Genomic DNA, 15,850 nt, shown 5'->3' with positions numbered 1-15,850 from the left:
TGCTCTGACTTACATGAGAATAAAAACTCTTTTATAAGAGAGACTCATGTCTTTAATAACTATGCTTTATTTCCAGTGCACTGTTACATAATTTAAAAATAGAATTAATATGAGGTTAGGAAGACATAAAACTACTAACATATTTATTGTGAATTTAGGAACTTACTACTGTTCCAAGAAAAGCCAGGAACTTCATTAGGTCCACAGTAACATTTCTGCTGACAGTTTCAGCCTTTACACGAGCGAAATGTTCTACATTTATTAACTATGAATGACTATCAATGAGTGATATTTTATATGAGAATTTCACAATCTCAATTTATAGTAGCGATTTGTAGTTAGATCAGCATTCTCCCAAACCAGAAGCCATAATGACAGCATTCAAGCTCACTGAGGTCCACAAATGGTTTTCTTTACAACAGAATAATCAAGGCTGCTGACATAACTCAGGATAAAATTGCTTGCTGCTGAACCTGATGACCTGAGTCAATCTCTGAAACCCACGTGGTACAAGGAAAGCACCAGTGACCTTAAGTTATTCTCTGACCTTCACTGTCATGCCATGGCACAGGAGCAAGTGTGTGCACACACAGCACACACACACACACACACACACACACACACACACACACATACACACACACACACATACACACACTTAGGAAATATAAAAAGTAATCAAGAGACTGATACTCCAGTATTTTTCAGTCTTCCCCACAAACACTACATAGTGTACATGACACTGAATTCTGGCTAGATTCCATTCTTGACATTAGTCTGGTTTATAGGTGCCCTGTGAAAACAATTACTTCATAGCATCAGTAAGCTCTGCACTCGTCTATTGTCAGTCTATAAAAGTATTACCAGGGGCTGGGGATTTAGCTCAGTGGTAGAGCGCTTGCCTAGCAAGCGCAAGGCCCTGGGTTCGGTCCTCAGCTCTGGAGAAAAAAAAAAAAAAAAAGTACTACCAGAGTATAGACATGAAAGTGATTCAGCTGAAGCTAACTTCTTACTCATTATACACCCACAGCAGATTTAGTTTTTCTGACTGATATATTAATATAATCCTTTGTCTTTCCAAAGTTAGAAGAAATGTGATGAGTCTCTGCTGGAAACTTAAGTCATCAAGTTAGAAAGTATGCTTTTCACTTATAGACAGTAAAGATTTCTGCTTAAGCAATTATTTTAATTCCCAATGGAAGAGTGCATGTGACTATAAGTAATACGCATGTCAATATGGTTATAATAGATTTTTTTCCTTCTAAAGAAAATGGGCTAGTTTCTCTAAGTGGCAATATGTATGTACATGCATATAACAAACTGAAAAGTCTCCAAATCTATTCATTTAGTTAATGAATATTAATTAAGAATCTATTATATGCCACTTACGACAACTCAAAATCACTACTTTAAAATTATTCTGGAATGGAAAGAAGAAAGGGAGGTTCCAGGTAAGTGTAGCCTACAGCCACTCATTGCCTCACTAATGGGTCGACGGCACTGCTGACTTTCACATTTTATGTATGAACACTTTAAAGAAAAATTCAGGGCCAATCTAACTGAATTGGATAAACTTGGACAGAGTTAATATGGATTTTTAAAGTAGGCCACATTTCTTCATATTGTTCCTAGTATACATATGAAATAGATAATCCCTCTGAGTTAACATCTGACTTCTCACTTTAAAATGTTTCATGTATTCAAGATACTTAACATATACCCTGGCCTCCTCTCCTCACCAAGTCCACTCACTCAGGACTGCCATCTAGATGTGCCATGATCTTCTTTTTCTCTTGTCAGTTAGGATCATTCAGTCCTATTTTGCTTTACTCACATTTCATAATTCAATCAATTCCCTTCAGGCCATTTCCTTCTTATACTGGAAAATGTGTACCATTAAGCCCCTATACTTTTTTGGACACTTTGGGAAAGCTATTCCCCCCCACCCACCCGTGGTGGCAAGGAAAGTGTGTGTGTGTATGTGTATGTGTGTGTGTGTGTGTGTGTGGTTCATGCATGTGTATGTACACGTGAGTGGGTAGGCATCTAGGTATGCATGCTAGTAGAGGCATGTTGAGTGTCTTCCTCTATTTCTCTCCACCTCATTTTACTGAGACAAGGTCTTTCATTGAACCTGGAGCTCAGCCATTGGCTGGCAAGCTCTGGAATCCCATCTTCATGTCCCTGTTACTACCACACTTGGATTTTTAAAAGGGTGCTGAGGTGGCAAGCACTGTACTGACTAAGCCATCTCACTAGCCTAGCCTCTCCATTCCATTTATGGAGACCAAAGAAGCAGGCCAATCCTTAGGTGGTATTATTTATTTATTTATTTATTTTTTCCAGAGCTGAGGACTGAACCCAGGGCCTTGTACTTGCTAGGCAAGCGCTCTACCATTGAGGTAAATCCCCAAACCCTCAGGTGGTATTCTTATCAGGCGCCTACTATGTGCTACTCACTCTAGGACTGCTACACAGAGAAGCAAGGCTAGAAAGTCTCCTATACCAAGAGAAATCTCTGACGAAATGTTCAAATGGGCACATAAAAACTGAAGCCAACTTTGGAAGTACCTATTAAGCTTCCTTCCAAGTGTACAACCTTTGTATTTCACTTGCTTTTCTTTAAGCATCGAGACAGAGCAGAAATAAAGCACCTTCCCACGGTTGTGTTACATTCGGGCACTAGAACTTATGCTTTAGTCTCTCAAGGTGACAATGATCTTTCTGCAGTATGAAGAAATTTATATTCTCAGCCTATAATAAGGCCTAACAGCCACTTGACAAATGATTTCTCAGGATGGGTTCTTACACTCAGCAAGCAGTCTGCTCACAAATGAAATCCTGAAATAAAGCATTTGTAAACTGGGATGACACACTTTTTTTCTATATTTACATTACTGTGGGCCTAAGAAATGGTGCCATCACTAAGTTACAGTAGCAAATTACTAAAGCAATTTTCTCCCAGAAGACTATCAAGTTTAATGTAAATTCCATCCATTAAAGGATGAAGTATTGATATTATATAAAGAAGTATGACTTTAAGTGTATGATAGTTTGTTCAGAAGTTGCCACAGACCAACTGAGTTACTTCTTATACATTAGATCAACAAACTGGAGGGAAAAAAGCCACAAAAGAAAACCTGTTCTACAGGCTTCTGTACACGTAGGACAGAGGAGCTACTGGAAAAAGCAAGCCGTTTTATGTCCAGGCTCTAAGCCTGCCGCATGTTTACTGGCTCTCTGCAGAAGCCTTCATTTTAATTAATTTTTTCTGCCTTAAAAGACTCACTTGAATCAATAACTGAAGGCACAAATTTCTTGAGGCTAGCACAGGGTAGAATAGAAACTTTGCTCAAAATAGCTGTCTTTAGACAATGAATCAATTTAATAGTTAACAATATATACTTCCTTCTCCAGGAGAATAATTACACACTTTATATGTATACTTTTCTATATAACACATATGTTTATACCAGTATTATATGCAGCTAGCTACAGAGAATATACAATATCCTATTAAAGATGATACAAGTGAAGGCTTTACTGGAATGTAAATAAATGCACTAAGAACTAACTTTCTTTGTTCTTTTATAACACATATACTTCTAGTTATATTCTCTGCAAGAGAGCTACATGGCCGACTACATGGGAACTTGGCATCACGATTCAAAGAAAATAGCTGCTTAACTCTTTTAACTCAAAAGTATACATTCATTCATCCTACATCAATGATAAGTTATACAGATAAATTATCTCTTGTTTATTTTTTTTAATAGAACTTTGGAGAAACCAGGCGTTACTTTGGAGTTCATAGTAGCATTTAACATTTAAATTATAGCACTTTCAATTAAGCTGAATTATGGTGGAATGATGTAATTCGTAATAACTTATAATATCAAACATTGTAACAATAACTTTAAATTTACTGACAATATACAGATAACTTCCAAGTTGTCAAGCACTTGATAGAAAAACATGAAGAACAGAACACTGCCACTATTTTATTTTTGGAAACTATAAATAAAAAAACACTTCCCAAATAAGATATTTGGAGGACACAGACCAGTTGGTAAGGATTCAAGTGCCTGAGGCAACAGACAAGTATTGTTTGGTAGTTGTTGTTTTTCAGACCTCTCCTAGTAACAGCAGTTCATCGTGCAGAAGCAAGCAACAGTCTAGTTTAACATGAACATACGAGCAGACTGGAGAACTCAATTATGCCTTATTAGTTCATTTTCCTCCACACAAACCAATACAGACAACCTTGCTGATGATACTCACCAAGGGCTACAGAAACTCCCCAGCTTGTCTAAGCAACAACAAGTCGACCCATGGTGAGGTGCTGAAGACAGCTCTTTTCTCGGGTTCAAAGCACTTTAGATGAAGAAGCCTTTCTCTTCCATTTAATAAAGGATGCCTCCTCTTACTCAAGTGTGCTGGAGAAAGACTTTCTGACTCTCTGAAGAGTAACAGTTACCACGGGAAAACGTTAGCAGAAAACGATCACTTGAACACTCACAGAGCCGCAGTAAATTTCCACTCTGCTTGCTCTCGGATTCCAAGCCTTGCTTGTCTCTTAATCTGTCCTAGGCAGTTCTGTTTCTGGTCAGACCAGCTTGCTTATTCGTTCTCTCCCTCTCTAGCACGGGGTTTGAGACACAAACCACACAGTCACAGCTCCTTATTCTCCCCCTCTATTGTGTAACATCACAAGAATGCCTGTAAAGCAACTAAGCAGAGGCAAAATTAAATCTTGAGCAAAAGTAAAGTCTGAAAATTTGCCATCACTTTTCTCCTTTGAGTCTCGAGCCAATTCCTGTATGGGATTTTGTCAAATAATTAAGCTGGCTTGACCATCTTGCTTAAAAATATAAATGAAGATTCCCAGCAACTGCTTACTGACAGTAATAATGACCGAGCTGACTGCTAGTGTCGGCTCCTCAGGGAGGATGCTCTCTGTCGTGGGAACGTGCAGTGAAGAGATATGCAGACACTACCAATCTAACCAGAAAGCAAGGGAGACTTTAGAGTGTTTATAATTTAATTTTAACACTGTAAATGTATAAAAATATAATCAATTTTTAATGCACTGTTTTCAAATGTAGATTAACATTCAGTTATAATGAGAAAAATATAAGAACACAGAAAAATACAGACATCAGACATCTAACTAGTAGAGCCTCTTAATGTTTTATTGCAAACTAGATGCAACTATTTCAACAGAAAGTTTTATATCTAAGCATTTGTGGTCAAGCTCCACTACACCTCTTCAGGAAAATTAGAAAGGCCACAGAGAACATTTAAAAAAATCTCACATCCATAAGTGTATAGTAAAATACCTTAAAGTTATGGCTCTTTCTGAAGAGCCTGGAGACGAGGCTTTGGGGAAGGTAGAGTGGAAAAGTGGTAGTTTCAGGATTCTGTGGAACTGGAATTACCAGCTCTGTACGGAAGCCAGTTATAGCTGCTTTGGAGTTACAGTCCAGCCCCCAGCCTCCAATATGCAACAGTCCTTGGTTTTTCTCCAGACAAAACTCCCAGTTACGGATCTAACAACAGTAGTTACAGGACCTATTACTCATACACTAATCCGGCTCAACAGAACTACAGTATCTCCATGAGTACGAGCTCAATTAAAGTGTAAATATCTCTAAATAGCTGTTTAGATGCCTGAAGAAAAACAAGCACATAAAATTTGGCCTTAAAATACAGATTACAGGGGTTGGGGATTTAGCTCAGTGGTAAAGCACTTGCCTAGAAAGTGCAAGGCCCTGGGTTTGGTCCTCAGCTCCAGGGGAAAAAAAAAAGCCTGGTGACCGAAGTCCAATCTCTAGGACCTACATGTCAGAAGGAGGGGACTCACAACTGCAAGGTGACCTCTGACCACATGCACAGAGTGACACATGTGCATACATACACACACCATGTAAATGTAACACAGACACTTAATGGGGTTCACTTAAAGCAGTGAAGCTGCGGGGCATAGGTTTTGTTTTATAGTGCTGGGAATCAAATCCAGGTTTGGGAATGCTAGGCAAGTGCTTTATTACTGAGCTATCTTCTCAGCTGCAACGGAGTTTTAAATTTTATATATACTATACATAATTATTTAGACATTTCTTAACACCTACGATAGGTATCAAATTTGTCTAGAAATTAGCCAAAAAATTATTCTTTCAATCACATTTAAGAAAAAAAAAATCTATTTTATATCCTAGTCTGCTGCCACCGAAGGCCATGTCTGGGTCTGTGGCCAGAGTCTGGGGTGGTGTCGGTGGCTCCAGTTACAACCGAGGGCTCTGTGGATGCCCAGGGTCTGGCCAGCCACCTGTGACCATGTTATGCCCTGGGGCTATGCTGCCACCAGGGCTGTGCTGATCTGAGTGGCCTGTGCTGCCACCAGGGCCATGGTGCTTGGGCATCCAGGCCCAAGCTACTGCTGAGGACCATGTCTGAGTCTGTGGTCGAGCTGCAGCTGGGGTCTGTAGTGATGTTCATGACCAGTTTTAACATGGAGGTCATTGGAACTCTGCTGTGCGGAGTCAGCCCTACCCTTCACTGGCCCTGAGATGGCTGTTCCTGGCCCTCACTGGATACCTCACAAGGTGAGCTGGTCGTAGGAGAGCTCACGCCGTCCCAGGAAAGATGGTCTCACACTTTCCATAAGTGTGCACCTCATCTGGGAAGCACACTGGAGTCCCCTGTGGTCGGGGATGCAGGTGAGCTGACCCTGAGGGCATGAAAGCAAAAGAGCTGACCCTGTTTCCCCTTGTCTACCATGTGGTGGCATGGGTGAGAAAAGATGCTCCCCTCCATTACCATCTGCAGCAGGTGAGAGAGATGGCGCCAGGGTCACCAGAGTGAGAGAACTAGCCTGCCCCTCACCAGCTGCAGCACAGAGAAGATTGGTTCCTGCACCCTGCCTAGAGAGCACACTAGAGCTGACCTGTTGTTGGGAGCACAGATGAGCCAGCCCTAAAGGCAGGAAAGCTGACCCCACCCCCTCAGATGCCCCCTACAGCAATCAGTAGAGAGGGCCTTGTACCTTGCCTGAGCACAACAGTAGAGCCGGCCCTGGAGATATGAGGGGGACCTGTGTCTGAGGACCCAAGAGCAGAACTGGACACACTCCTTGCTGTAGGCTACACTGGTGAGCTAGCTGAAGCAGTGCTAGACAGATCATCTGGGTAGTGATGACCAACCCAGCTACCAACCAAGACCTGAACCAGAGCTATGAGTGGGCCCACCCCAACATCCAATGAATCTACAAACTGTTGGAGCATGTGAGGGGGATGAACCTACAGATTCAAAAGAGCAGGATCTCTAGGACACAGGACAACAGGCTATCCAAGAGGAACCCATTATTGGTGGTGTAGCAGAAACCGGAGGCCTCGAGCTGACTCATGGCACTGTGTTTTAGAATATTAGTTGAAGATGTGTTACATTTGTTTACACTGTAGAATATTTGTTTAATGATGCAAAGATATGCTGCATTCTTTTCTGTTCCATTTGTTTAACTCTGTGAAGCTGTGTTACTGTGCCTGTCTAAAACCCCTGACAATCTAATAAAGAGCTAAATGGCCAATAGCAAGGCAGGAGAAAGGACAAGCGGGCTAGCAGGCAGAGAGAATAAATAGGAGGAGACATCTGGGAAGAGAAGATAGAGGAGTGAAAAAAGAAGGGGCCACGCATCCCACCACACAGCCAGACACGGAATAAATAAGAAGTAAAGTAAAGACATACAGAAACAGAGAAAGATAAAAGCCTAGAGGCAAAAGGTAGGCAGGATAATTTACGAAAAGCTGGGAAGAAACAAGCCAAGCCAAGGCTGGGCATTCATAATAAAGAATAAGCTTCCATGTGATTATTGAGGAGCTGGTGGGGGGTCCCCCAAAGAGTAAAGAGAAAAAATGAAAAACAAAAAACCAACAACAGCAATGAACACTTGCAAGTAAAGATGGAGGGGCTAAAGGGTGCACTGTGTCTCACTGGGCCATACCACAGCTTCCAGGACAAGATTCTTCTTCTTTTGTTTTTTCTTTGTTTTGTTTGGTTTTGGTTTTTCTTTCAAATTTGGTTTTGATTTGGGGGGTGGGGGAGGTTTCAAAGGCAGAGGACAGATGCGAGGAGACAGGGAGCTAATGCATAATGTGAAATCCACAAAGAATCAATAAAGTTTAAAAAAAAAAAAACAGAAGTTAAAATCTCTTAACTGTGTTCTGGTAATATCAAAATAAAGTGCCATTTTTATCTTAAAAAAAGAAGTTATTTTAAATTTTCAATAGATAATCAAATATCCTTTTTAAAAGTCTATTAACACTTTTATCTTATAAAGATTACTTGGATAAAGAATTAGAAGTACAGCCATAGGGACTCTTGCTTCAGGATATGATGAGCAGGGGTGAGGTGAATTTTTACTCTTCCATCTAAGTATCTAAAGATACAAGCAACACACAGTGAACAATAGTTTTCAGACACTGAGCACAAGACAACTCAGCTTGGTACAAAGTAAGTTTTAACCATTGCTCCATTGTTCAGGAACCATTGTTCAGGAACCTGAACAGCGCAGCAACCACCCTGGATAAAGAGTCAGCCAAGAACTAAAGAAAGCCAATGAATGGGACTAGAAGTCACTCAATGAGCACAGGAAGGGGAGAGATGTAATGACAGTCCTGGAAACACGAAGAGTTCCCTGCACATTATGATCAGAGAGCTGACAAGCACCAGTCTGTGAGAAAACTCCCAAGACCAGGAACCACTTAGAAGGGAGCAGCAAGGATCCCTAGGCCTCACAAGACTGGTACCAGCCACGATACCAACAGCACATGGAAAGAAACTGCATACAGGAAACTGTCATCATTCTGAGACCAAATTTTCACTAAAAGATAATATTGGTGCCTCCTAACAGAGCTGAACAATAAGCCTTGAAAAAATCAAATTCTTTCAAAGAGATTTGTAGTGATATTGTGTCCCCCAATATATTGTGCACCCTAATAAACTTATCTGGGGTTAGAGAACAGAACAGCCACTAGATAGACATAGAGGCCAGAAAATGGTGGCACATACACCTTTAATCCTATCACTTGGGAGGCAGAGATTCATCAGATCTCTGTGAGTTCAAGGCCACACTGGAAACAGCCAGGCATGGTGACACACACCTTTAATCCCAGGAAGTGAAGGCAGGAAGCAGAAAGGTATATAAGGCATGAGGACCAGGAACTAGAGGCTTTTAAGCTTTTAGGCTTTTAGCAGCAGTTCAGCTGAGATCCATTTGGATGAGGACTCAGAGGCTTCCAGTCTGAGGAAACAAGATCAGCTGAGGAATTGGAGAGGTGAGGTTGCTGTGGCTTGTTCTATTTCGCTGATCTTTCAGCTTTTACCCCAAAATATGGCTCTGGGTTTTTGTCTGTTTGTTTGTTTTTTTAAATAAGACTGTTTAGCAATTCTTTACAGAGATTTAGGTGATTTTAGAGTGAAGGTAAAAATGTAGAAAAATTCTTAAAAATCTAACACACAACATAGAATATACAATATCTGGCATGTACTCAAATGGGAATAGTGGAAAGCCCTTGTCGCCTCAGAGCTGGGGAGGTGAAACTGGGAAATCTCTGAAGCTCCCTGACAGCTAGCCTAGCTTTCTAAGCCAGTGAGAACTCCTGTCATGAGAGAAGAAAGAGAAGGGGGGTGGTGAGCAGGCCTAAGGAAGGATAAGAGTTGTCTCCTGGCCTCTTCACACGAGAACAGATGTGCTGGTGCACACAAACGGGCACATACAAGCATACATACACACACAGTCTTAACTAGGCTAGGTTGTTAGAGCTTTGGGTGGAGATCAGTAGTAGAGCCCTTGCCTAGCATGGGCCAAGTCCTTGGTTTGACTTGTAGTACTCCAATAGAACAACAAACATATAGTGTATATGTACACAAACACACACACACACACACACACGCACGCACGCACGCACGCACGCATGCACACACAATATATGACAGAAATTATGTTAGTGAGAGAAATAGGGGCTATAAAAAGTGATCCAAACCAAATTTCCAGACAATAAAGCAGATTCTGAACTGCATGAGGGACCTAAAGATAGTACAAAAGGTGTTATCAAAATAAAACACGAGGAGAAGTATCATTTCCAACAAACCAATGAATAGTACATACTCAGCTATGGGAAAACCCCAGTCAGTCTACAGTATAAGTATGGCATTTGAATCTCAAAAGCAGAAAAGAATGGAAACACAAAGCAATGCCTGAAGAAAAATAATGGACACCTGTTTAAAAAACCTTAATTATATTTATTATGTGTGAAGGTCCACGGGCAAACCCACTATTGCGTGTGTGTGAGGCAGAGGACAATTTGCAGGCATGAGTCTCTCCTTCCACCACGTGATTCCAGAAATCAAACTCGAGCCATAAGCCTTGTTGACAAGAGCCTTTACCTACTGAGTAATCTTGTTAGTGGTGTTCTCAAATTTTCAAGAAACTATAAACACACAAATCCAAGTACAAACATCACCAAATATGAGAAACAAGAAAATAACACCGATGTATTCTACAATCAAATCACTTAAGAACATCTTTAACGTACTTTATGGAAGAACATTATACGCAAAGAAACAAGTCAGAGCAAACATCCAAAACCCAGCCCATGAAAGGGCTGTGGAGATGATGTCGAAGAACAGAAAGGAAACAGCTGTCCATTTCTTTTCAGAAATGATGATGTGATAATCCCTAAGCCCAGAACCAACAGAAACGGGAAAGGAGAGTCTGGAGTGGTGGCACACACTTCAATCCCAGCACTGGGAAGGCAGGGGCAGGCAGATCTCTGAGTTCTAGGCTAGCCTGGTCCACACAGTGAGTTCCAGTACTGCCTGGGCTACACAAGAGACCCTGTACCCAAAACAAACAAACAAACAATAAACAAACAAAGGCAGAAAAAAAACCTGTAACAATTACAGGAAATCTGCACGAAACAATCCAAAACACTAGAAAGAATAAAATACCTGGAAGGTATTTTCAGGGCCAGCAAGAAGGCTCAGCAGATAAAGGTGCTTGCTGTCAAATCAAATGACCTGAGTTTGACCTCCGGGACCCATATGATAAAATAAGAAAACCAACTTCTGCAAGTTGTTTTTTAACTGGGCACACATCTCTGCTCCTTGACCAACATACACACACACCAAGTTAAAATGCAAAACAAAACAAAAAACATTTAAAAGATAATGTGTTTTTGAAGAAAAATCACACACTGGAAGAAAATTAATAAAGCAATAAACAAGTCCTAGAGATGGAAAACTGGAGAAAATGACGGGAGGCTAACTATGCTATTAAACATGTAGACTCTGAAATGAAAAGCAGCCACTAAAGAAACAAACAAGAAACCCAACTAGATATAACTAACACTCCAATGATTAAAGTGGAAGGGTATGATGAAAACTACCAATATCAACACAAAAGAAGGTATAAAAAGGAGGAAAGGAAACAAAGAAGAAAATGGGTAAGAAAAAGGAAATAGTGAGCTGGTGAATTAAAACCTCACCTCTAATCAATAATCACATTACATGCAAAGTTGCCAATCACCTGGATTAAGAACCAGAAATTAGGGCCCAGTGGTAGTGGCCCAGGCCTTTAATCCCAGCACTTGGGAGGCAGAGAGAGGCAAGAAGATCTCTGTGAGTTCAAGGCCAGCCTGGTCTACAGAGCAAGTTCCAGGACAGGCTCCAAAGATACAGAGAGAAACCCTGTAAATTATGATCATTATGGTATGGTCTGGGCATGGTGGCATATGCCTTTAACCCCAGCACTTGGGAGGCATAGGCAAGTGGATCTCTGTAAATTCACGGCTAGCCTGGTCTCCATAGCAAGTTCAAGTCAGCTGAGACTGAACAGTGAGACCCTGTCTCAAGAAAGAAAAAAGCAAAGAAAAGAGAGAAAAGAGAAGAGGGAAAGGGAGGGGGAAGGGGAGGGAGAGGGAGAAGGGAGGGGAGGGGAGAGGAGGGGAGAGAGGAGAGAGGAGGAGAGGGGAGGGGAGGGGAAGAGAGAGGAGGGGAGGAAAGAAGAGAAGAGAAGAGAAGAGAAGAGAAGAGAAGAGAAGAGAAGAGAAGAGAAGAGAAGAGAAGAGAAGAGAAAAAAGACCAGATCCAAATACATGTTGCCTACAAGAAATCCATTTCACTTTCTGTTAGGATCCTGTCCTCACTCTTCCGGGTCTTGTGCCTTAAGTCATAAGGGGGCCTCGGATGCAGACTCCTCTCTCTCTCTCTCTCTCTCTCTCTCTCTCTCTCTCTCTCTCTCTCTCTCTCCTCCCTGCTCTGCTCTGCTTCCTCCCCCAGGCCTGGCTCCCCTCTCTCTCCCCCCTTCCCTCCTAATAAAGCTCGCTGTAACTCTGGTAGTCTTGGCTGTGACTTGGGACTTTTCTGCCAGTAACCAGTGCCACAACCTATCACTTTCAGGCAAGACTACTACCAAGGATAAAGACAATTACAAAAGGGTCAATCTATTAAAGTCACCTGCATTCTAAATATTTTGTGCCTAATTGAAGAGCTTCAACACAGGTTAAGAAAAAAAAAATGGGAGAACTAAAAGAATGAAAATACAGATAAATCTACAGCTATAGGAGTGCAGAAGACTGAATAAAAGCAAACACATTCTTTCAGACAGATCATACTCCACAGTACACAAGAAGTTTGAAGATATACTGGAACTTAAAGACCACCCTAGGTCATATTAACTTTCAAGTCAGTAAAAAATGTTTCTGAGAAACTCCAAATATTTGAGAAGTAAACAACGCAATACTAAAAAATTCAATAATTTTCAAAGAAATGGAGAAAAGTAAATTAGAACATACTTTAACTAAAGGAAAACAAAACAAAACAAATGACCAAATATGACAATCTGTGGCCTGCTGGTGTAAGTTAGAAAGATGCTTCATATTTAACACATATAGAAAAAAGTACATGGGCTTCTAATGAAGCTTCCAAACAGGGAATCTAGACAATGATAAATTCATATGTGCACATGTACCACATATGGTGCATATCACACACACACACACACACACACACACACACACACACACACACACACACGTGCGCGCACACGCAAAGAAACTAAACCAATGCAAGAACCAAAGAAATAATAAGGAACATATCTGTAGTCAGAAAATCTACACATATCAATCATATGAAAAATAGAAAATAAATGAAAGAAAAATGGATTCTTTAAAAAAAATTTGATAAAATTTACAAATATCTAGCAATGTATCTAAGAAAAAAAGACTAAAACATTAAATTATAAAACAACTAAGAGAGACTATAAGAAAATATTTATCTAGTCACTGGATATGTAATTATTTCAAGCTAGACACAATTGTTTGGAATCACTCACCCGCCCACCCAGCTTTTGAAGCCGATTCTTTTGTCAAGAAATGAAGTATAGTCAAGTATCACATAAAACTTTAGAACATCCCGATAGTGTTATCATTTAACCTGTTCCCCTATCCTATGTGTGTCCTAAAAACAAGAAGCTCAATATAAAAAGTCTACTAAAATTAAATGGTTTTGCCAAGATAATTTCATCAGTCCACCAAGGGTACATTTGACAGTAATGTTTCAAGATGTTTTGGTTGTCATAGCCAGCATCTAGAGGGAAAAGGCCAGGGTAGTGGTGATCACCCTATAATCAGAGAACATACACCCTCAACAAAGGATGATCCAGACAAAAATGAGAAACCGTGGATTAACAGCTGACTCAGCTCCAGCTTAAACAGTGTCACAGAGTGAATTACTTTTCTGCATTCCTGTCTCCTGAACTTCCTTCATTCATAGCTGTGCTCTCTCCACATGGAGCTGCTTTCCATAGACACTTGGTCAATACCTCACAAGCTTCTTAATCACTATCAGTCTTGAAACAGGACCCTGGTCTTAACCACGGAACAACCTGGCTTCTGGGTACACTTGAGTGGTATGAGATTGAGAATCCTAAGCGGTAACAAAAGCATACAATGAGAGGCTTCTATTATGCGGCTCTACGGACTGAGAAAGAATGACCTAAATTCTTCTATCAGCTTCCTGTCAGGCACTAAGTGGAACACTGGGTAAGATTATATGCACCATAATTTAACACTCATGCAGCTAGGCACACTCACATTCCAGTCCCCTCCAGCAGCCAAGCATCTGTTCCTATCCTTTCCCACATCTGGACCTTTCAACAGTCCTGTCTAACACTAAACAAGTTTTCCCAGTGTGCTCACCCTAACTTGTTGGCTGTCTATAACTAGATCACAAAATTACCACCCTCCCCACACATTCAATAACAGTGTTAGAGGAAGTGTGTCACTGAGAGTGGGCTTTGAGATTTCAAAAACCAATGCCAAGCTCAGAGTCTCTCTGTTGCTGCTGCCTGCAGATTCAGATGTAGAACTCTCAGCTACCATGTCTGTCTGCTGTAGTGATATTGTGTTCCCCAAAATATTGTGCACCTTAATAAACTTATCTGGGGTCAGAGAACAGGACAGCCACTAGATAGACATAGAGGTTAGGCAGTGGTAGCACTCGCCTTTAATCCTAGCATTCCAGAGGCAGAGATCTGTCTGGATCTCTGAGTTCAAAGCCACACTGGAGACAGCCAGGCATGGTGACTCATGCTTTTAATCCCAGGAAGTGATGGCAGGAAGTAGAAAGGTATTTAAGGCTTGAGGACCAGGAACTAGCCTGGTTAAGCTTTCAGGCTTTCGAGAAGCAGTTCAGCTGAGATCCATTTGGATACGGACTCAGAGGCTTCCAGTCTGAGGAAACAGGATCATCTGAGGAATTGGCAAGGTGAGGTGGCTGTGGCTTGTTCTGCTTCTCTGCTCTTCCAGCATTCACCCCAATACCCGGCTCTAGGTTTGTTTTTATTAATGAGACCTTTTAAGATTTATGCTACAGTCTGCATGCTGTCATGTTCCCTGCTGCCATGAGGATAATGAATTAAAAACCTCTGAAACTGTAAGCCAGCCACAATTAAAGATGATTTCCTTTATAAGAGTTGCTGTGATCATGGTGTCTCTTCATAGCAAAAGAACACTGACTAAGATAAACATGATCCATGATAAAACCAGATTTAAACAATACCTATCCACAAATCCAGCCCTACAGAAAACATTAGAAGGAAAAATCCAACCTAAAGAAGCTAAACACACCCGTGAAAACTCAGGCAATAGATAATCCCACACCAACAAATAACAAAGAAGGAAAACACAATACTACCACAAAAAAAATAACAGGAATTAACAATAACATCATTAATAACCATGAAAAAGCAAAGATGTAGAAACATCAACATACATAGTCCACCCTACAAGGGAGGAGATGTGTTTCTTTTGACAGGCACTGTTGGTGTTCCTGTCTGAGATCTTCCCTAACAAACCAGTAGGGTGTGTGTGTGTGTGTGTGTGTGTGTGTGTGTGTGTGTGTGTGTGTGTGTTTATCTAGGCCTCTGAAACTGCTCCAAAGCATTAGAGATACCTGCACTATGCTCTAATTATTCCCCAATAAATTAATCATAATGCAACAAGTTTGTATTCAAAACAAGTTATAGTAGAAATTACTATAGTACTTTGCCTTCATAAAATACATGCACATGCATGTTTTACACTACGAGATAAAGATGTGCTGGAGACCCATGGTCAGAATTTCCTAAAATGAGTGAACACAACCTTTGGCTTTTAAAGTGGTATTTTTTCTCCCCACTGTCTTTCTAAAATTTAATTTTCAAAAAGATTTTGATTTTTAATTAGGTGTATGTGCAGGTCTGTATGGGGGTGCATACACCTGAGTGCAGGTGTCGTGGAGAATAGAAGAGAGT

General features: G+C 40.8%; 1 protein-coding gene across 5 annotated transcripts in view; it reads right to left on the bottom strand.

The window, feature by feature from the left end:
* Window positions 1-15,850, bottom strand: part of Cab39l (calcium binding protein 39 like) — a 124,087-nt gene that overhangs the window by 65,402 nt on the left and 42,835 nt on the right. The window contains exon 1 of one of the 5 annotated variants that reach the window (XM_036199790.1): window positions 4,282-4,924. The exons of the other annotated variants lie outside the window; for them this stretch is intronic. The gene's annotated coding sequence lies outside the window, so the exon portion shown is untranslated. Of the gene's footprint in view, window positions 1-4,281; window positions 4,925-15,850 lie in introns of those variants that run through there. 5 annotated transcript variants of the gene reach the window in all.

Source organism: Onychomys torridus, chromosome 9 (assembly GCF_903995425.1).
Source record: "Onychomys torridus chromosome 9, mOncTor1.1, whole genome shotgun sequence".
In the NCBI taxonomy this organism is placed as follows: Eukaryota; Metazoa; Chordata; class Mammalia; order Rodentia; family Cricetidae; genus Onychomys; species Onychomys torridus.
This window is presented reverse-complemented; position numbering and strand designations above follow the sequence as displayed.